Raw genomic sequence first — 22,486 nt, forward strand, 5'->3', positions numbered from 1 at the left:
CCTTCTACCCCACCCTTTTGGAATACTGACTTTTTATCTAGCAGTGGTCCATCCATCAGCCTGCAAGGCAGTCATTAATTACTGGGAGGGGCTTAGGCCATGTAAGCTGAAGGAAGAGGAAACCTCATGAGATCTACTTCCTGCTCTATAACATAGACATTCTTTAAGTCCTGCTTGGAGGCCTACTTTCTTGATAATGGTAACACAGATTTGCCATCCCTAGCAAGCTAAATTGCTCCATTTTTTTTTATTTACTAATGATTTTAGCATATTTACTGCTTCTTTTTTCTGGGCACACTTTAAAAGATGCTTTTGGGTATCTTTCTGTAGTTTGTGTTACATTTTTTGTAGTTGTAGCCCTGAAACTTACATTCAGTACATATAGCTGTGTGAGGCAAAAAGGATGTTTGTAGGTTCTTCCCTCTGTTGAGGCTTACAGACCTGTTATCTATATGCTTCTAGCAATACAGGGTTGTTGTTGAGCTGTATAGTTCTTCTGCAGTTTGATCTTTATTGTTGATGAATGGGGGCTTGATGACATAGTTCTGCTAATGTTAATAATTTTTGGTTAATTCTGATAAACTGCCATGAGGCCTTCAGCCATGCAGTTTTACAATTTTTCATGTTATTTGGTTGTTGCTATTAATAAAATTGCAGTAAGCTGTCTAGTTGTACAGTTCTGCTGCAGCTCTTGTTCTTTGTTTGTCGATACTAACTGCTGTGGGCCTTAAGCCTTTTAGTTTTGCTGCAGCTGCTTAGTTCTGCAACATTTGCTGTTTTTTTTTTTTTTTTACTTTTAAGAACTTCTATTAAGCTAATCAGTACTGCTGCAGTTTGCATTGCTTCTTATCTGCTCATACTCTCCTGAACTCTTCAGCAGCACAGTTCTGATGAAGTTGGTATTACCGGGTTCCTGTTGGCAGCCTGATGTGAATTCCACAGACATACATTTCTGCTACTGTTATACTTCCCATTTCCTATAGGTTAACCGCTGTGGACTTTTCAACCTCATAGATTCAGCTACTGCTGCATTGCTCATTTTTGTGGTGGGATTTGCACCCACATAGTTGTACAATAACTGCTTCTTGCTTCAGTTGCAGTTCAGTGTTTAGTAGGGCAGCCATTAGTATTGTTGCTTGGTGGGTTATGTTTACACAACCTTCCTTGAGTTTGTTTTTGAAGCAGTAATGCTCCTGTGGCATAGTGCTTATGCAATCTCACTAGTGAGTCTGGCTTGTTTGGAATTTTCAGAATGCCGTGCCGTAAGCCTAAGAAGTGTAAGTTGGGGTACATTACTTCCAGCAGGTTCTTTATTACAGAACTCTTTCTATCTTTGTGGAGATGAAGTGATGTGCTTTTCATCCCAACCTTGATAACAGTGGACATATAAAGGGCACTGAGGGAGTGGCTATGATACATCAAGTTTGGTTGTGGTCTTTAGAAGCCAGTATCTTGAATTCTACCTCTCTAACTTATACCCTTTTAAGCTGGGAATTGATGGTTGAAGGCTTATTGTGTCTGTCATTGCGCAAGTGTCTTAAGTACTTGGGCTCCAAACCAGCTATTTTACATTAGGAAGGTTTGTGGTCTAGACTCTTGTGGCAGGAGAGTTTAGCGTACACCCTTCTAAGCTGGGAATTGCTGATGAAAGCTTATCATAGGAGGTTACTAGGCTAATAGCCCTGGGGCCCTTACAAGCCTAGCCAAGAGTTTATCCCCAAAAAAAGAAACTTCAGTCACCACCTACCACCTCTGTTAATGAGGGAAAAAGGTGGAACCCCTGGGACAAATTTGTTGTTTCCCATCCACTCATCAAAGTTGCATTTGAAGAGGGTCAGTGAGGTACTCTGTTTGACATGTATGGGAAGTCTGTTCTAGAGACGGGGCAGCCTCTGGGAGACAAACCTATCTCTCCAGCAGATTTTGTTGATGTCATGTATTAGACTTAGGCCTTTTAAGCAGGTAATGTGTGAGGAGTTTTTCTTATGGATATGGAGCATCTCTAGTAGGGCAGGGTCCAATATTGTCTTGTAAGTGAGACACAGATCACCTCTGAGCAATCTGTATGATACTGAGTAGAGTGATAGTTATTTGAGCCTGTCCACAAAGGACAGGTGTTGGATGCCATGGATTCTCTTTGTGAGGTATTTATGTGGCCTTTCCAGTTTGTGCACATTTTTGGAGAGGTACATACCATACAGGGCATTATACTTAATAATTGGCTTAATGAGGGAGGAGTACAGAGAGGTAATAACCTCCTTTTTTCTAGATGCAATCCCTTTACTTATGAGATGAACCAGCTAAAAGGCTTTTCTGACCACTGCTGCTATGGGATGGTCGAATGTGAGATTGTTGTCAACCTGAGTATCAAGGTCTCTCACAACAGGTTGTGTGCTTAGGGGGTTGTCATTGATGTGGTAATCAGTAGGGGCTGTGTTTTTGCCGAATGGTATGATAATACTTTTATTTGCATTTAACATATGGCCATGACTTTGACACCAGTAATTTGTTGCTGTGAGACCCTCTTGCACTATGTTAAAATTATTTGGGGAGTTAATGACAGCACCCAACTTACAGTCATCTGCAAACTTAGCCAGCCACAGGCCTTTTGTCTTTGCCTGGACCTCTGAGAAGTAGATGCCAAATAGTAGGGGTCCCAGGACAGATCCCTAGGGAACACCACTAGTGACAGTTCTGCTGTTGGAGGTGGCGGCACCTATTTTGACCTTGTAGGTCCTATTGGTGAGCCAGTTGGCCGCTTACCTCATGAGACAGGGATTTACACCAAGTTGTGTTAGCTTTTTGATGATTCCTGAGTGGGGGATTGTGTCAAAGGCCTTGTCCAAGTCAAAGTAAGCTGTATGTACTGGCTTTCCCTCATCCAGGACCTTGGTGACAGTCTCAAAGAAGTCAACCAGGTTCAACAGGCAAGATCTGCCCTTGACAATCCAAACTGGGTTGGGTCAAGTACTTGCAGATTGCCTATGTCTTTGTTTATGAGGTGTAGAACAAAGTGTGTGTGTGTAACTTTACGAAGCATTTCCAGATGTAGGCACGTGCATATAAATAGTGGGCACGTGCAGGCAGCAGTGCCATTTTGAGAGAACAGCCAGAGTGTTAACATGTATGAGTGTAGTAGACACTCTGTTTATGAGTTTATTTAAATTTAAGTTACTAATCCTCTGCCCTGATGTGTTTGCGTGTAATAAAGCTGCTTGAACCAAACCCACAACTGTTCATCTGTTTTATCCTGATCAGATGAGCAGCATGGTGTCAGAACCGGGAATGAGAATGCAACTTCTTCAAGCCATGAGGTGCAGGGTTGACAGTGAAGGTATATTAAGCAGGTTGGGTGATACGTTGCTCAAACAATCAAAAAGGGCCAGAAACAAACTTAAGATAACCAAAACTTGCACAAATGATTTATTTTGCAAAGAAAATGAAATACAGCATTCGTAAGGCATAAAACTCGTTATTAATCAAATGAGTAGCACAAAACGCATTATTAATCAAATGAAAAGCACAAAATGCATTATTAATTTAAATGAAGTGTTCAAAACCAGGATATTTGATAAAACTATCAGAGAAATTGATATGGGGCTCAGAATTACCTCCGGTTTGCATAATGAGCATGTTTAAAGTAAAATGAGCACAAGAAAAGTACAATGAACATAATAAGAGGTTAAATGGGCACAACAAGTGCAATAAAAGGACAAAATAAGCTTAAAGAGCAAGGTGACTGCATGCTTTTTAGTAAAAGACTGTGTTTTGGGTACAAACTACTATTTCACATTGACCAAAGCCATTCGAAGCAAAACTAGAGTTGTTCAAAGTATCTCAGGGTGTGCAAAGTTTTTGCAGAGTGTGTGCTTTATTACAGTGAAATTATTTCAAAGAGTTTGCTGTGTGTAAAGTACAGTTATTTTGTAAAGTGCAGTCAAAATCTAGCCATTTTGAAAAAGTTTCTTGTGCTGTGTACATTTATTCACAGAGTGCCACCATTTCAAAGTGTTTCTTACACTGTAGAGAGTTATTTCACAAAGTGCCACCATTTTGAAAGGCTCTTGTGCTGTATACAGATTATTTGCAAAGTGCATTCATTTTGAAGTGTTTCTTACTCTGAGCTTCTTCTGCTGTATACAGTTTGTTTGCAAAGTACAGTCATTTCAAAGTATTTCTTACACTGTAAGGGGTGAATTCGCAAAGTACAGTTATTTTGGGTTCCTATTACCTGATTGAACGTTTAGGTTAGCGAATACCTAAACATCGATCTGGTAATAGCGAAAGCAAAAAACTGCAAATGGATGATTTAACACAGGGAAAGAATTCCCTTGACCATTATGGGGATTTTGCCCCTTTCCCCCACTATAGAGCGATCTTGAAGTTGGTATATTTAGTTAGGGGGGTGTGGGGGGGCACAGCCCCCACATCAGGGGGTGCTGGGATCAAAGCCCCCCCCACTTCATTTTGGTTTCAATCTTTTTTTTTGCGGCCGAGGGAATTCATTCCCTACCTTAAATCTGTCGTTTGCTGTTTTAATTTTTCGATATTACCAGATCGACGTTTAGGTATTCACCAACCTAAACTTTTGATCAGGTAATATAGGCGCATTATTTTAAAGTATTATTGTACTATAGAGACTTATTTGGCAAAGTGCAGTTATTTCAAAGTGTCTGTTGTGCTGCTGGGCATAATTACAAGTTTTGGCATAAAGTTCTGGCATATATTTATGTGTTAATCATCGTATATAATTCCAAGCACCTTCACTACTGTGTGTTGGTATGGCAGAGACATTTCGCAGACTCAGTCCACTTGTGTTTGATAATAATATTGCAGAGAACTGGAGAATATTTGAGCAGGAATATGATATTTTCATACAAGCAGCTTTTTCTGACAAAGATGCATGTACAAGGGCATTCATTTTGCTTAACTTAGCTGGGTCAGAGGCCATTGAAAGAGAGCACTTGTTTGTGTATGCACCAGCAATATATGCAGGAGAGGGAAAAAACTGCCATATTGTCATACCAGCTGAATCAAGAGAGGAGCCTTAGTGCTTGAAATGTAAATTTAGAGAAATGTGCAAACTTCAGACAAATGTTACATTCGAGAGGCACCTATTTTATACAAGAGACAAAAAGCCTTTTATACAAGAGACCAAAAGACTTGAGAAATAAGGCTAAAATATGCAGATTTGGTGATTTGAAAGATGAGTTAATAAAGGACAGGCTTGTGTGGGGTGTTGATAGTGATGCAGTGAGCATGATTCTGCTTCTTGATAGTGATTTGATGTTGAGCAAAGCTATAGAGATTTGTCAAATCCATGAGCTCACAGCACACAAGAATGCTTGCAAGTGATAAGATCTTAGTTTCAGCAGCCTCTAGAGCAAGCATAAACAGCATGCAACATGTGGCAAGCAGAAGTAGGCCTAAGCACATGGCAGCTGCAGTACCTGCGGGTTCCCATAGAAGATCCCGTAACTTTCTAATAAGTTCCAAGACTAGCTCAGCGAAACAGACATGCTCAGTACAGCATAAGGGTGAGTCAGCAAAACTCAAGTTAAGTCTTATTGTTAACTGTCGTAATTGTGGTGCCAATCATGAGTCTAAAAGAGAGAAGTGCTTAGCACTTGGTCAGCAATGCCACAAGTGTAAAAAATGGAATGACTTTCAAAAGTTTTGTAAATCAAGCAAGCCTCATTCAGTTATTAAGAAAAGTCACTCAAGTTGATCATGTAGAAAGCTGCAACCCTACTTTTTATGTAGATGGTGTATCAGTGGTCAGTGAAAAGGTTAATGCAGTAGATTTTTTGGTAAAGAATGAAGTATTTTGTACTGTCCTTATCAATGGTAAAACCACAGAGCTCAAAGTAGACACTGGTTCAAAGTGTAATGTAATGTCAGCAGAAACATTTGCTAGAGTGAGAGCTGGTGAGCAACTTAATTTGGCTAATTGTGAGAAGTTTGTTGCTTATGGAGGTGAAGAGATTCAAACTGATGACTCAGAAGTGCTTTCATGCTATTCAGCTGGGAACAGTTATAGCTTGCGATTTTATGTAGTCAGAAGACCTGTGCAGTCATTATTAGGTCTCAGAGACAGTTTAAGAATGAAAATGCTTTCTTTTACCAAAGAGGTTCATCATGTAAGCACATGTCCCAGTTCCAGCTTCAATGATGCTATTTTCTCAGAGTATGCTGATGTTTTTGATGACAAGCTAGGCAAACTTCCAGTTGTGTACTCCATGAAAGAAGACCTAGAGGTCTGCCCAGTGGTCAGACCAGCGAGGAGAGTTCTGATAGCTATGCAGGACAAAGTCAAGGTCCAGTTAGAGAAGATGGTGAAGCAAGGTGTGATTTGTCCAGTCACAGAACCAACTGAGTGGGTGTCTTCCATGGCAGCTGCTCATAAGTAAAGCTCAGATAAAATCAGAATATGCATTGACCCAAGAGACTTGAACAAGGCATTAAAGAGATCTCATCATCCTATGCATACATACAGTTGAGGAGGTTGCCACACTCATGCCAAATGCCACTGTTTTTCTGTCTAAGATGCAAAGAGGTCATTTTGGCAAGTAATGCTTGATCACAAATCTTCACTAATGACTACATTCAGCACACCATTTGGTAGATACAGATTCCTCAGGATGCCTTTTGGAATAAGTTCTGCCAGTGAAGTCTTTCAGCATGCAATGGAGCAAATTTTTCGGACTATCTGTGTATCGTTGATGATTTACTGGTTGGAGGTAATGGTGAAGCAGAGCATGAAAGAAACCTCAGGAAAGGTCTGGACAGAGTGTGTGAAGTCAACTTGAAGCTTAATCCTCTGAAGTGTAATTTCAGACTACCAGAGGTTACTTATGTAAAGTGGCTCCACAAAGGGGGAGCCACCACTGATCCTGGGAACTATAGATGTATTAGCCTGATGAGCCTGGTCTGCAAGGCCATGGAATGTATTATCATGGAACTCATAAACAAAGACATTGGTAACCTCCAAACTCTGGATTCCACCCAGTTCGGGTTTGTGAAAGGCAGCTCATGATTCCTGAACTTGATCGACTTCTTTGAGGCAGTCACCAAAGCCATAGATGAGGGTAAGGTGGTTCACACAGCCTATCTTGACCTCGCCAAGGCTTTGAACACCATCCCCCATTCTGAAATTATAGCTAAACTCAATATACTAGGAATAAATCCCTACGTCACAAGATGGGTTGCCAACTGGCTCACTGACAGAACCCACATTGTAAAAGTTGCAGACTCCAAATCTGACCTCAAACCAGTGACAAGTGGAGTACTACAGGGTTCCGTCCTGGGACAGCTCCTGTATGGTATCTACTTCTCTGAAGTACAGGCTAACACAAAAGCCTCTGGCTAATGAAGTTCACAGATGACTGCAAACTAGGAGCCATAGTCAAGTCCCCAAATGATGTAAACATCCTACAGAAGGACCTGTCTGAGACAGATGCCTGGTGTCAGAGCCATGGCCTCAAGCTCAATGCCAAAAAGTGCAGTGTCATCCCCTTTGGTAAAAACTCTGTACCCATGAACTACCACATAGGCAGCAGTCTACTTAACACCGAATGCGTGATAAGAGACCTTGGGACCCAGGTGGACAGTAGTCTGTCCTTTGATAGTCACATTGCCACAGTAGTCAGGAAGTCCTTCTACGTGGCACACCTCATCATAAAAGGGTTCTCATCCAGGAAAAAAGAGGTCATCATTCCCCTCTACTCGACACTCATTAGACCCATTATAGAGTACAACGCCCCTTTCGGAATGTACCTCACAAGACATCTGCAGCAGCTGGAAATGCCACAGAAGTACCTCACAAAGAGGATTACTGGACTCAAACAAATGCCCTACACTGACCGTCTCAAAAAACTCCAGCTTTACTCTGTAGCATATCACCTACTCTGAGGTGATCTCTGCCTAACATATAAAGCTGTGTCAAACCCAGAGCTGTTGGACATGCTACACCTAAAGAAATCCCAATCCCTCCGAGCTACATGCTCTAGGGACCTAAACCTTGTCACCACAATAAACAGGACATGCTGGAGGGATAGATTCCTATCCCAGAGACTTCCCATACTCTGGATCAGGCTACCCATCTATGTCAAGCAAAGTTCTTAATTAGCACTCTTCAAAAAAAATCTTGATGAGTGGATGGGAAATAGGAAATACACCCCGGGGATCACTTCTGTGTCTCTGCTCGACAGTGGCACATGAAAATAACTTTCTTGGGTGGCGTAAGCCAGGGAACCTTGTTGGCTAGGCTTACGTAGGCCCCTGGGCCGATAGCCCAGTACCTACCTATGAACCTATGAACCTATGTAGGTCATTTATTTACTAGTACAGGCTTATGACCAGACCCTTCTAAACAAGCAGTAATTCTTGAGATGCCAGCTCCAGACAATGTCCAAGCCCTACAGTGTTCCCTTGGTATGGTTAACTGTTTCAGCAAATTTATCCCTGACTTTAGTGAGTTATCAGTGCCTTTAAGAAAGCTGATATGCAAAAATGTTGCCTGGTCATGGTTAGAACAACACCAGAGAGCATTTGATAACCTCAAACAGCAAATTGCCAACCTGCCTACATTGAGATACTATGATGTCCACAGACCAGTAGTTCTTTCCTGTGATGCTTCAAAGTTTGGTCTTGGTGCAGTTATTTGTCAAGAGGGCAGACCTGTTGCTTATGCATCTAGAATTCTTATCCAAACTGAGATGCAGTATGCTCAAATTGAAAAGGAACTTTTAGCAATTGTGTCTCATGTTCGAAGTTCCATAATTATATTTATGGCATAGCTATCCAAGTCGAAACCAATCATCAACCTCTAGTTACTATTTTAAAGAAGCCTATGCATACCACTCCAGCAAGAATACAAAGAATGATGCTTAGATTACAAAAGTATAATTTCAAAATGGTCTACACAAAAGGCAGACTTCTTTATCTGGCTGATACCTTATCTAGATCACCCAGAAACTGCACAGAACAGCTTGATGCAGACAATTTTGACTTTGATATCATGGAAGTGCATCATTTTTCTACCACAAGACTTGATGAGCTAAGAGATCATACAAAGAATGATCCAGTTTTGCAGAAGCTCAACCACGTCATCAATGCTGGATGGCTGTCAAAGCAATCTTGTGTACCACCAGAAGTACAACCTTATTTTCCATACAGAGATGAGTTGCTGATGGAAGATGGTATCATTTTCAAAGGTCCAAAAGTTATTGTTCCTACTTCTTTACAACATAAATACATTCAGGTTTTGCATCATGGCCACCCAGGTTCCGAAGCTACCAAAAGAAGGGTGAGAGGGCTGTATTTTGGCCTTCTCTGTCAAAAGACATGATAAAGTGCTTTCATCTTGTTCAGTATGCAATAGTACTAAACCTCATTTGCAAAAATAACCACTTCAAGCTAAGACAAATTCCTGAACTACCTTGGTCAACAGTAGCCACTGTCATATTTCACTGGGAGAATCAGCATTACTTAGTGTTGGTAGATTCTTATTCCAACTAGTTTGAAATTGATTTGCTACCTAACCTAACATCCAATGCTTTTATTACTAAGTTGAAATGTCATTTCTCAGTTCATGGTAGTCCACACAAAGTTATATCTGACAGTGGTACCCAGTCTACCAGTCAGTTGTTTCAGAAATTTGCAAAAGAGTGGGCCTTTAAACATGTTACTAGTAGTCTGGAATACCCAACAGTCAACCAGCCTTGCTGAACTTGCAGTACAGAGTGCAAAACAATTACTAGAGAGGTCAAAGTGTGACAATACTGATATTTTCTTGAATTTACTTAATCTCAGAGATATACCCTGTGACAACCTACTAGGCTCGCCTGCTCAGCGACTTTTATCTAGTCACACCAGAACAACCTTGCCTATCAGGTCTAGTTTGTTGGTGCCTAATGCTAAAAACACCAGAGCTATCAAAGCCCAGCTCTTGAAGAAGCATTCCTTTCAGAAGTCCAGCTATGATAAAATGAGCAGATTTCTTCGTCCGTTAAAAGAAGGAGAGACAGTGAGAATGCAAATGGCAAAAAGCTTTGATTGAAATGGTCAAGTGAGAGGCATATGTGCCAAGCCGAGATCCTACTTAGTGGAATCTGAGGGTATGGAATACAGGAGAAACTAGAGGAATCTTCTTCCAGTGTCTGAAATGATATTGCAGCATCGTAACTGTGATACAGACTCTAGATCTCAGAGCACCCCTGACAACGTTCATACTGAAGAACATGTCTCAGTATCCATTGCAGTTCCTGATGATGTCCCAGATGTCCCCAGAGGTGAACATTCCATGAAGACAGTCTCCGTTGTTAAATCCAATTTTGATTTTAATGTTACATTGTCAGGGCGCATTTCTAGACCTGGTGTAAAATACACAGCAACCTGGAATGATTGATTTATATGTGTCTAATTTGTATGATTGCATGTCAAAGAATTAGTTCAGGCTATAATTCATAACACATCTCTCGGCCACCTAACCTGGACTGAAGCACTAAAGGCAGAGACGTGTCCATATTCATTAAGCATATCCAAACCTCCAGACTAGTTGCTCAGCATAATGAATCTGAGATTATCCAAGTGCAACTAACTCTGGGCAAGACTGCAATGCAAATTGTAGCTTGCTACAGATCCCCACCATGCCCCAGGATTCACACTCCTCATTTCTTGATACACAGGAAAATATTAGGGTACAACCTGACACGCTAATAATGGGTGATCTCAACTACCCCACCATTAACTGGGAAAACTACTCATGTACCAACTCCTGTGCTCAATGTTTTCTGGAATTCATAAATTCCAATGCCTTGGATCAACTTATCCACACCCCCACCAGGGGCAGCAATATCCTAGACCTGGTCATTACCAACACGGGCAACCGGTGTTCCACACCACAGGTCAATTCCTCGTTGGTCAGATCCGAACAGAAGCAAATCACCCTAGACATCCACATCCCACTCCCACCCTCCATTAGGGAAACCACCGGAAAAAATTTCTCCAAAGCCAACTTCACGCTTCTTAAGACAGAAGTGGCAAACTTCATGACACCCATGCTGATGGGCAATAGAGATACAACTGCTGAATCCTATACAATTGCACTTCATAAGCACTTACATGAGTGCATGAATCATGCAATCCCTAACAGAATCAAGATGCTATAAACAAACTCTACAACAGAAGAAAGAAACTGTTGCAAAAAAGAGTAAAATCCCATGATTGTAAGAACTCTGTGGTCAGCCTCAGTAAGAAGCTGAGATCCCTCATAAAATCCTCCAAAGCTAGTTATGAAAACAAAATAGCCATTGATTCTAAAGACAACCACAAAGCATTCTATAGCTATGTCAAGAATCTCAGTGGCAACACACAGATCTGCTCTGAGTTGCAGCACAATGGCACTAAATATACAGAACCAACTGATATTGCCAACATCCTGGGAGACAGGTTCAGTGCTAACTTTATCCCTCTCTGATCCCCTAAAGGGCCCATCTTTATACAAAGTACCTGTAATCATGGCTGCATAGGTAAAAAACACACTCTCCAAAGCCAAGAACACAGCATCCATGGGACCTGACAACATCCCAGGCTGCGTTCTACATGAACTACAGAACGAACTGGCACCCCACCTAAGTACCATGTTCAATCATAGCCTCACCTCAGGCTTTGCACCCACTGAATGGCGCACAGCAACAGTTATCCCACTCCACAAAAGGGGAGCCACCATGGACCCTGGGAACTACTGCCCCATTAGCCTGATGAGCCTGGTCTGCAAGGCTATGGAGCGTATCATCATGGAACTTATAAACAATGAAATTGGTAATCTCCAAACTCTGGACCCTGCCCAGTTTGGGTTTGTAAAAGGCAGATCATGTCTCCTAAACTTGATAGACTTCTTTGAAGAGGTCACCAAAGCCGTAGATGAGGGTAAGGTGGTTCATACAGCCTATCTAGATCTCGCCAAGGTTTTTGACACCATCCCCCACTCTGGAATTATAGACAAACTCACTAAACTAGGTATAAATCCCTATGTCACAAGATGGGTTGCCAACTGGCTCACTGACAGAACCCACACTGTGAAAGTAGCAGACTCTAAATCCAACTTCAGACCAGTGACAAGTGGAGTACCACAGGGTTCAGTCCTAGGTTCTCTCCTGTTTGGTATCTACTTCTCTAAAGTACAGGCTAACACAGAAGGTCTTTGGCTAACAAAATTCGCAGATGACTGCAAACTAGGGGCCATAATCAAAACTCCTAACGATGTGGACATCCTACAAAAGAGCCTCACTGAGACAGATGCCTGATGTCAAAGCCATGGCCTCAAGCTCAGTGCCAAAAAGTGCATTGTCATCCCTTTTGGTAAAAATTCTATACCCATGAACTAGTACATAGGCAGTAGTCTAATTAACACTGAAAGTGTGCTAAGAAACCTTGGGACATAGGTGGACAGTAGTCTCTCCTTTGATAATCACATTGCCACAGTAGTCAGGAAATCCTTCTATGTGGCACACCGCATCACAAAAGGTTTCTCATCCAGGAAAAAAGAGGTCATTGTTCCCCTCTACTCATCACTCATTAGACCCATTATAGTGTACAACACCCCTTTTGGTATGTACCTCACAAAACATATACAACAGCTGGAAAGGCCAAAGAAATACCTCACAAAGAGGATTACTGGCCTCAAACAGATGCCTTACGCAGACCATCTCAAAAAACTCCAGCTTTACTCTGTCGCATATCACCTACTCAGAGGCGATCTCTACCTAACATACAAAGCTATGTCAAACCCAGAGCTGTTGGACATGCTCCACGTAAAGAAATCCCAATCCCTCCGAGCTACATGCTCTAGGGACCTAAACCTTGTCACCACAATAAACAGAACATGCTGGAGGGATAGATTCCTGTCCCAGAGACTTCCCATACTCTGGAACAAACTGCCTATCTATATCAAACCAAGCTCCTCCTTAGCACTCTTCAAGAAAAATCTTGATGATTGGATGGGAGATAGGAAATTCACCTGGGGATCACTTCTGTGGCTCTGCTTGACAGAGGCACAGGAAAATAATTTTCTTGGTTGGCAAAAGCCAGGCTACTGTTTGGCTAGACTTATATAGGCCCTAGGGCCACTAGCCTAGTACCTACCTATGAACCTATGCATAATTGCATGTCAAAAGATCATTTCTGTATAACTGCATGTCATTGAATACTGTCATTTGGTGTATGATCTATTTCTCAAAGAGGGAGGATGTAGAACAGAGCGCGTGTGTATAACTTTAAGAAGCATTTCTAAGTGTAGGCATGTGCATATAAATAGTGAGCACGTGCAGGCAGCAGTGCCATTTTGAGAGAACAGCGAGAGTGTTAACATGTATGAGTGTAGTAGTCAGTCTGTCTATAAGTTTATTTAAGTTTATGTTACTAATCCTCAGTGCTGATGTGTTTTTGTGTAATAAAGCTGCTTGAACCAAACCAACAACTGTTCTTCTGTTTTATCCTGACTGGACGAGTGACATGAGATCCATAGTAATATACTCCATGGCTTTATAGATTAGACTTGTCAAGGTAATGGAGCAATAGTTTCCAGGGTCGGTAGTGGCACCACCTTTGTTTAAGGGGATGACAAGGGCAGTTCTCCACTCTGCTGGAAAGAAGCCTGTACTTAGGCTATGGTTGAACAGGGTGCTCAATGGTGAAGCTAGTTCTTGCTGGAGATGGTGCAGAATACTGCCTTGGATGCTATCAGGTCCCATGGAAGCTGTGTTCTTTGCCTTGGGTAGGGCCTTTAACACTTGATCTATGGAGATGGGAGGTGTGGGACAAGCATTGGGGATGTCAAATGGGCCTTTGAGTGGGATAGGTTCAGCGCAAACTTGACCCCCCTATCTACTAACAGGTTGGCCATATCAACAGGATCAGTGTAAGTGGTACTGTTAAGTACTAATTCGGAACAAACCTGGGCTTTGCCATGGAGGTTACTGATGTAACTGAAGCAGGCTTTGTAGTTTCCCTTTGTTTCAGATGATAGTTTCAATTCATAATTGGCTTTGGAGGTTTTCACTAGTGATCTAATTTGCTTATTGAGGCTGAGGAGGGAATTTGTTCCTTTTTACCCTTGGACAACAGTTTCTTCCTTTTATTGTAAAGCCTGTTGATAGAGGATGTCCACCAGACAGCTTTGTGTTTCCTTGAGGAGCAGGTTTTAGTTCTGTTGGATATGGCTGAGTCCATGCAGTTGTACAGGTGCTTGTACACTGCATTGGCATACTGTTCAGCATAGTGGCCTGCATCCTTTGAGGGGGCAATGGTGTGAAGCTACTGATACCCTCCCTTAAGAGGTTGTAATCAGCTTTTGTGAAGGTTTTTTAGCCTGGTTATGGCTGGGGGATTTGGGTGGGATAGAAACTTCTAATGAGATAGACCAGTGATCTGATCTCACCTAGGAAGAACATACTATGGGAGTGGTGCAGTGGTCACCCATGTTGGTGAGAACAAAGTCCTGAATGTTATCTCCCCTTGTGGGGGATGAGACGAGCTGGTCTAGTGCATTAGAATTGATGAAGTCAAGGAATCGTTGGGTGTGTACATTAGTTCAGGAATAGTTCACCCAGTCTATGGTGGTGTAGTTGAAGTCACCAAGGATCATGGTGTTAAGGAGTACCTTGATGGAGTCAAGTAGATCCAGGTAGGTGAAGTGGGTGTCCTGAGCCATGGAGTGGGGTCTATAGCTGGCTATTAATTGGATGGGTGACTTGCCAACTGTCAGTTGCACCTGGAGTAATTCCAGTGCATCATGCTGGCAAACCAGTCTGGAGGTGTGCCTGTCCTTAATGAAGATAGAGACTCTACCACCCTTAGTCTTTCAGACTTTATTTTGGGGTCAGAATGCGTGGAATGAAGTATAGCCTGATAAGGCAAGGGTGCTCTCCGTGGCCCTGAACCAAGTTTCAGTGACTGCACAGACATCGGCATCTTCCAATGGGAGGAGAGCCTCCAGTGAGTGCATTTTCAGCTTAAGGCTCCTAGCATTAAGCAGCATGACCTTCAATTTGCTTTTGGACATATCTTTTATGTTGGAATATTGGTCTTTGGGATATAGCCTAAAAAATACACAATGGGGGAGGCAAGAACCTTGGCCAGGATCCGGAATCTCAGGGGTGAGAGGTGGAGGCCATCTCTAGCAAAACATTGAGGCCTCTCAACCATTCCTAGGAAGACAGATACTGGATCCCCTTGGAAAGACACCAGAAATTAAGCCAATTGTTGAAGTCAATTATTTTTTGTTGGTATTGTGGTATCATTCTTGGCGAAGGTAGGATGCTACTTAGGGCTAGGGTCATACCTGCCTGGGGCACATACTCTGAGATCTCAATCATGTCTCTCTTCATATAGTCCAGGGAGGTACATCTCAAGTCCTTCACACCAATATGGACAATGACAGAGTCATACTTGTACCTGTTGTGGAGAGACTTAAGTGTGTGCTTGATGTGGAGGATTCTGGCACTTGACAGACAACTGACAGTGACCTTCTCCTTGTCGAGCCTGGTGAGAGGGATATTGGTGTGTCTCATAACTGAGTCACCAATGACTAGTATGTTTGCTTTATTTCAAAGAAACAAATGGACCCAAGGACATCTGAAGATTTCAGTATAAAAAACTTTAATCACAATGGCATTAATCACAAAGGTATAAGCGCTTTCACAGGTAAAACCTGCTTCATCAGATGCTAATAACAGCCAACACAGAGTGCTTATTTAAATACATAATTCTAAAAGGGTTCCAAGTCAAATGACATACATTTTAAACACACAAAGACTTTTTAATATTAAATGCATCCAAAGCAACATAGAAAACAATAAAATATATATGTACCAAAATATATACATGTTAAGACATGAAAAAGTAGTCAGATAAATGTATATGTGCATATATGGATTCACTTCATAACACTGAAAGTTCAAAACACTGAAACTCAAAACACTGAAAACACATATCATACATATACTGAATTTAAACAAAATAAATCATAGCACTTTCCACCAAGTGTAAGCAGAGGGGCAAGCCTCCCTGCACCCCCACATCCCCTGCTACTTATATATATCAACTCCAAGATTGCACTTCACTACACTAAGTACAATCTTGGATGGGGGGGGGGTGCAGGTTGGCTTGCTATGATTTATGTTGTTTAAACTCAGTATATGTATAATATGTGTTTTCAGTGTTTTGAGTTTTCAAGATTTTGAAGTTTCAGTGTTTTGAACTTTCAATGTTATGAAGTGAATCATATATATATATATATATATATATATATATATATATATATATATATATATATATATATATATATATATATATATATATATATATATATATATATATATATATTTATCTATCTATCTATCTATCTATATATATATATATATATATATATATATATATATATATATATATACATATACTTATAAAAATATTTAACCTGGTAAAAGGCCTTAATGGGCACAAAATCATTAGGTCTGTGCCCATGGTCACCCCTTAATCTGATTATCCATTTAGCCTCTAGTTGTTCTGTTAAGTTGCGAATGTACCCTGTGGTGACATTCGTAACTTAACAGAACAACTAGAGGCTAAATGGATAATCAGATTAAGGGGTGACCATGGCCACAGACTTAATTATTTTGTGCCCATTAAAATTTAGGCCTTTTACCAGACAGTCTTTTCATATATTTTTATAAGTATATATACATAGATATAGATATATAGATATACATATATATATATATATATATGTATATATATATAGACATTTGTATATATATATATATATATGTATATATAGGTACAGGACATTTGGACCCTGCTGATTCGCCCCAACTGATTCGACCCCGGAGGGTTGGACCCCAGTAAAAAATGTAACTTAAGTGAAGCCGAAGCACATCAAAGCAAAAATAGAAATGAAAGACTGTCTAAACATTCATAAAATTGGTTTAGAAAGTATGTCTTTTCTATTTATGTGCTTCGACTACACTTATTTTAAGTTATGTGCAAATTGGAACTTTAATTATATATACATAAACAGTAAGTGCCAAAAAAAGTTTGCTGACTAATCTGGAAGTTCACGGCATTAACTAGTCCAGAGTTTCCGTATAATGATAATGCCATTATTACATAAAAATAAAGAAAATTAGTGATAAAACAGCTCACAGTAAGACGCTGTCTGGTTTGATTCTCAGCTAGAGTGTCTTCTGCGTGGAGACATGCATGAATGGGTGTACCTTCGTTGAAGGTTGTGCGTCAGGGCTGGCAACTCGACACGTAAAAATCAACTGCCAATCATTAACGGACCGGAGTTCCGCTGTGGCGACTCCTAACCGGGAAAAGCCGAAAGACACAAGTGATAAAACAGCAAGTAAGGATTAAAAATAAATTATATTTAAAAATGAAAACATAATGGGCAGTCATTTTGACAGATGTCTGCTTTGATGTTCTGTTTGTTTCCCTGCTGAATTTAATGGGCTGTGGGTGTAAGCTGTAGAGGCACTGAGCATTGTGATAGTAAAATTTTTGTTTGGCCCTATAATTGCACTTTTAAGCTTTGAACTACTTGTTGATACTTTTTACAAATAAATTCTTGAGTCCTTAAAAACAGTGTTTTACTTAGGAATGTTTGTGCACTGTAGATAGATTGGACTGTATTTTGTGTGTATGTTTGTCTTTTCGCTCTGCAATCAAGTCAAGTCTTCTGCAGCACTACACACTATTAATGTTGCTGGAAATCAAGAGTGTTTACATTTACTCATACATCCATATCCAGTTTCCTGAGGTTCTGATGTGCTTTGATGGTAGATGGTGGGAAATGGTGAAAATTGTATGTTGTTGCTTGAGCTGGTAGTATAAATGTTCAAGATGAAGAAGGCATATTGACCTAAATAAATATTGATTTCATTTAATTTTAAAGAAATTATTTAAAGTAGATAATAGATTAGTTAACATAACATAATATAAAATAAAAAATATATATTTATTTCATGGAAAACATGTCAGAAAGTATGTTATAAAGTAACAGTAGTCATAATATGTTAAACATAACAATAGTTATTATATGTTAAAGATTTAAATGTTATATTTATACTAACCAATATAATAATTAAGTAAAATAAAAATATTAATAAAAAATATATTTACAATGAAAAATTAACGGTGTTATTATTGAATAATTGATTAATTAACTTAATGATAAAGTACTTAAAATAATATATTTGGGGTCAAATAGTTTGGGGTCAAATAGTCCGGGGTCGAACTGTCCACTAAAAAATCAGATATACAATACATATAAATTTATACATGAAATTATATAGAAATGCATTGGGGTCAAACCGTCCAGGGTCAAACCGTCCAGGGTCAAACAGTCCGGGGTCGAATGGTCCGGGGTCGAATAGTCCTGCTTCCTCACCACCTCTTGCAGTTTCAAAAACCCTGCCTATAACCATATATTTTATATATATATATATATATATATATATATATATATATATATATATATATATATATATATATATATATGTATATTGTTTGCCACTTGTGACAGTGAACATGTGTTTACTTAGCTTACTGTCAAAAAATGCTTTAGATTTTATGTAGGCAAAACAGATAGATGATTAAAAGAGAGAATTAAAGAACATATATATTATATCAATAAGAAGACTAAGGTTAACGCTTTGGAAAAACATGTTATGTCTACAGATTCAGAGCATACCTTCAAATATATGGTTATAGGCAGGGTTTCTGAAACTGCAAGAGGTGGTGACATTCTTAACTTAACAGAACAACTAGAGGCTAAATTGATAATCAGATTAAGGGTTGACCATGGGCATGGAAGTAATGATTTTGTGCCCATTAAGCCTAGGTTAAAATCTAGACCTTTTACCAGATAGTGTTTTCATATATATATATATATATATATATATATATATATATGTATATATATATATATATATATATGTATATATTCACTTCATAACACTGAAAGCTCAAAACACTGAAACTTCAAAATCTTGAAAACTCAAAACAATGAAATCAAAACACTGAAAACACATATCATACATATACTGAGTTTAAACAACATAAATCATAGCACTTTCCACCAAGTGTAAGGAGGGGGGGCAAGCCCCCCTGCACCCCCCCACACCCCCTGCTACTTATATATATCAACTCCAAGACTGCACTTCTCTACAGTATGTGCAATCTTGGAGTTGATATATTTAAGTAGCAGGTAATGAAACCACATGGGACGGGTGCAGGGGGGCTTGCCCAACTGTTTACACTTGGTGGAAAGTGCTATGATTTATGTTGTTTAAACTCAGGATATGTATGATATGTGTTTTCAGTGTTTTGAGTTTTCAGTGTTTTGAAGTTTCAGTGTTTTGGTCTTCTATATTATGAAGTTTTCTCATTTTCAGTGTTTTGAGTTTTCAGTGTTATGAAGTGAATCTATATATATATATATATATATATATATATATATATATATATATATATATATATATATATATATATATACACACACACACACACACACACGTACATTTATCTGATACTTTTTAGTGTCTTATTATGTACATATTTTTGGTACATCTATATTTTATTGCTTTCTATGTTGCTTTGGCTGCACGTAATATTAAAAAGTCTTTGTATGTTTAAATTTTATGTCATGTGACTTGGAACCAATTTAGAATTATGTATTTAAATAAGCACTCTGTGGTAGCTTTTATTAGCATCTGATGAAGCAGGTTTTACCTGTGAAAGCGCCTATGCCTTTGTGATTAATGCCATTGTGATTAAAGTTTTTATACTGGAATCTTCAGCTGTCCTTTGTTTCTTTGGAATATTTTATTACTTCGTGTTTGTTGGATTCTGTTATCTGAACAGGTTGGTGGGTGTTTTTATTCTCCTATGTTTGGTTTATTGTTATGTCTTATGGGCTGAGTTGGTTTATTGTTATGCCTTATGGGGTGTGTTTGCGAGACACTGGTGTGTCTGCTGTGTATGATGTGTTTGGTGTTGTGTATGGAATGTTTGTGAGTGTGTTTGGAGGTCTCTGTGGTTTAGGTAAGTTTTTATTGAGGACCTCTGCATAGGTTGGTGTGTGTTGTGCTGGGCTATGTGATGTGGGTGGTGTGGTGTTTGTGCTGGCAATCTCCTTTTTGTCAGGAGTGCTGACTATGGAGTGAGAGAGAGCATGGATTCCAGGTTACTGCATTTCTTTCAAGCAGAAGAATTATGTGCTAGGAGAAGAGGCTGTCAGTGAACATGATGTAGTTGCGACATTGTCTCAGTATGCCCATGTCGACCAGGCTGGCAGGAGAAACTGATGGGAATTGTCCAGACATAGTGTTCTGAATACTTGGCGGACTTATGGAGAGAGGGTTTTGATAAGGGTTTGTCCACAAGAGTGAAGACCATAAAAACCTAAAATGTAAAATAACTGGCCTGAAGCACAAGTGCTAAAACCAAAACTAAGATGTTTAGAATAGCAGATAAATTTAATCAGGCTACTAACAAGCAGTAATAAGTGTAGAAGAATAAGAGCACTTAAACACTTAAAAGAGCACACAGCAAAACAAAATAAGGTAATAAAGTAAGTAGAACACAGTTACAGTAAGAGCAACTGAATAAAGTGTAATTTTTTTTAAAGTGCAGAGGGAGGAAACAGAGGATAATTCAAGATTAAAAAACTAAGGGTGTTGGCCTTCCCAAATGCTGTCTCTGTACACAGTTGACAGAGCTGATGAGATGGTACTGATATGAGTGTCAGAAATCAAAGAAGCAAATTCCTTTCCAAATGATCTCACTGTACTCAGTTGAGTGAACAAATGAGATGGGGCTGAGAGGAGTGTCCAAAGACAAATTTACAGCAGGGTTGGGGAGTTCCAAAACCACCAAGTTTAAGAATACAACAACACTTGGGTGAGATGATGGTGAGAGCGTGGTAACAACAAATTGCAGAGAGAGAGAGAGAGAGAGAGAGAGACCACCAATATTCAATCAATATTCATTGAAACAAATAAATGTGGTACAGTTTTGTTAACTATCACTGAAACAGGACAAGTTCAAAAAAGTATACTTATTTCAGCTTGTTATTGTGCCTGTTATTCTAAATGTCTTTGTTCTGGTTTAAGTAGTTGTGTTACAAACCAGTTATTTTACATTAGGAAAATTTATAGTCTAAACTCTTGTGGCAGGAAAGGATAGCCTACACCCTTCTAAGCTGGGAATTGCTGGTTGAAGACTTATTGTATCTGTTATTCTGAAAGTATCTTAGTTCTGGTTTAAGCACTTGAGCTCCAAACCAGTTTTTTACATTAGGACGGTTTGTGGTCTAGACTGCTGTGGGAGTATTCTACTGAATTGCCGCTTTATTTAAACTTTTTTTGCTGTTGTGACTGTGATTCTCTGCACTTTGAATTTCTAGTACTTCTGCATTTTATAGCATATGTTAGATTTAGGCTTGCTGAATCTGGACTGTTTGGTATCATCTGAGCACTAAAACCAGCTATCTTACATTAAGAAGACCCCCTGCATCCTTGTGGCAAAGTGTGCAACCAAAGACCCATCTCAGTTGGGGATTGTTGGAATAAGGTTCAGTCTTGGGCTTTCCCTTTGGTTACTTTGTTTAAAATCATTTAACTTTGCTTGTATTTAAGCATCGTGTTTGTGTGGGTTTCCACTCAGTTTACCAGAGGTATTCAGAGATTGCACTGCTGCCCTGCAAGCAACTCATTTGTACACTGTGAAGCATTGATGCAGTTTTCTGTCCCTAGCCCTCCATAGAATTGATGCTTTTTGTTAGTCTTACAGCAAAACCTGGTCCATCTAGTGCATTCCCCACTAGTTACTACAGTATATACTTGCTATAATGGACGGACATTTTCCAAAAATTTCTCCAGCCAGCCTGATTGACATGGGCATCCTGAGGCAATGTGGCAATTGCCTCATGTATACTGACAGCCAGTTACTCCTAAAACAAACAAATACAACATGTGAGGCATGTATCTATACTATGAACTTAGAATCACTTCTCCCACATAACAAGAAACAAGATATCAAACAGGTTGTCAACACACGCACTTCACTTCTTGCACATAACAAGCTCACAACACATAAGCCCACATACTCAGAGGTACTCGCTAGAAGCCTACCTAAAGATCAGAGACCTCCCAAGCGCAAGCCTACTGCACACACTGCAGACCCCACAGAATCCACTACACATAATAAAACACAACAGTATCTCAGTCAATAAGCCCCTAAGGCAAAACACATCAAAACCAAATGTCTTGGTCATAGGTGATTCAATAGTGAGACACACAGATGTCCCCCTCACCAAGATGGACAAAGAGAAGGTCATGGTCAGCTGCCTGTCAGATGCCAGGATCCGTCAGATCACACATGCACTCAAGTCTCTCAAGTACCATTATGACTCTGTCTTAGA

This window comes from Protopterus annectens, chromosome 1.part2 (assembly GCF_019279795.1).
Source record: "Protopterus annectens isolate FY-2018-M chromosome 1.part2, PAN1.0, whole genome shotgun sequence".
In the NCBI taxonomy this organism is placed as follows: Eukaryota; Metazoa; Chordata; order Ceratodontiformes; family Protopteridae; genus Protopterus; species Protopterus annectens.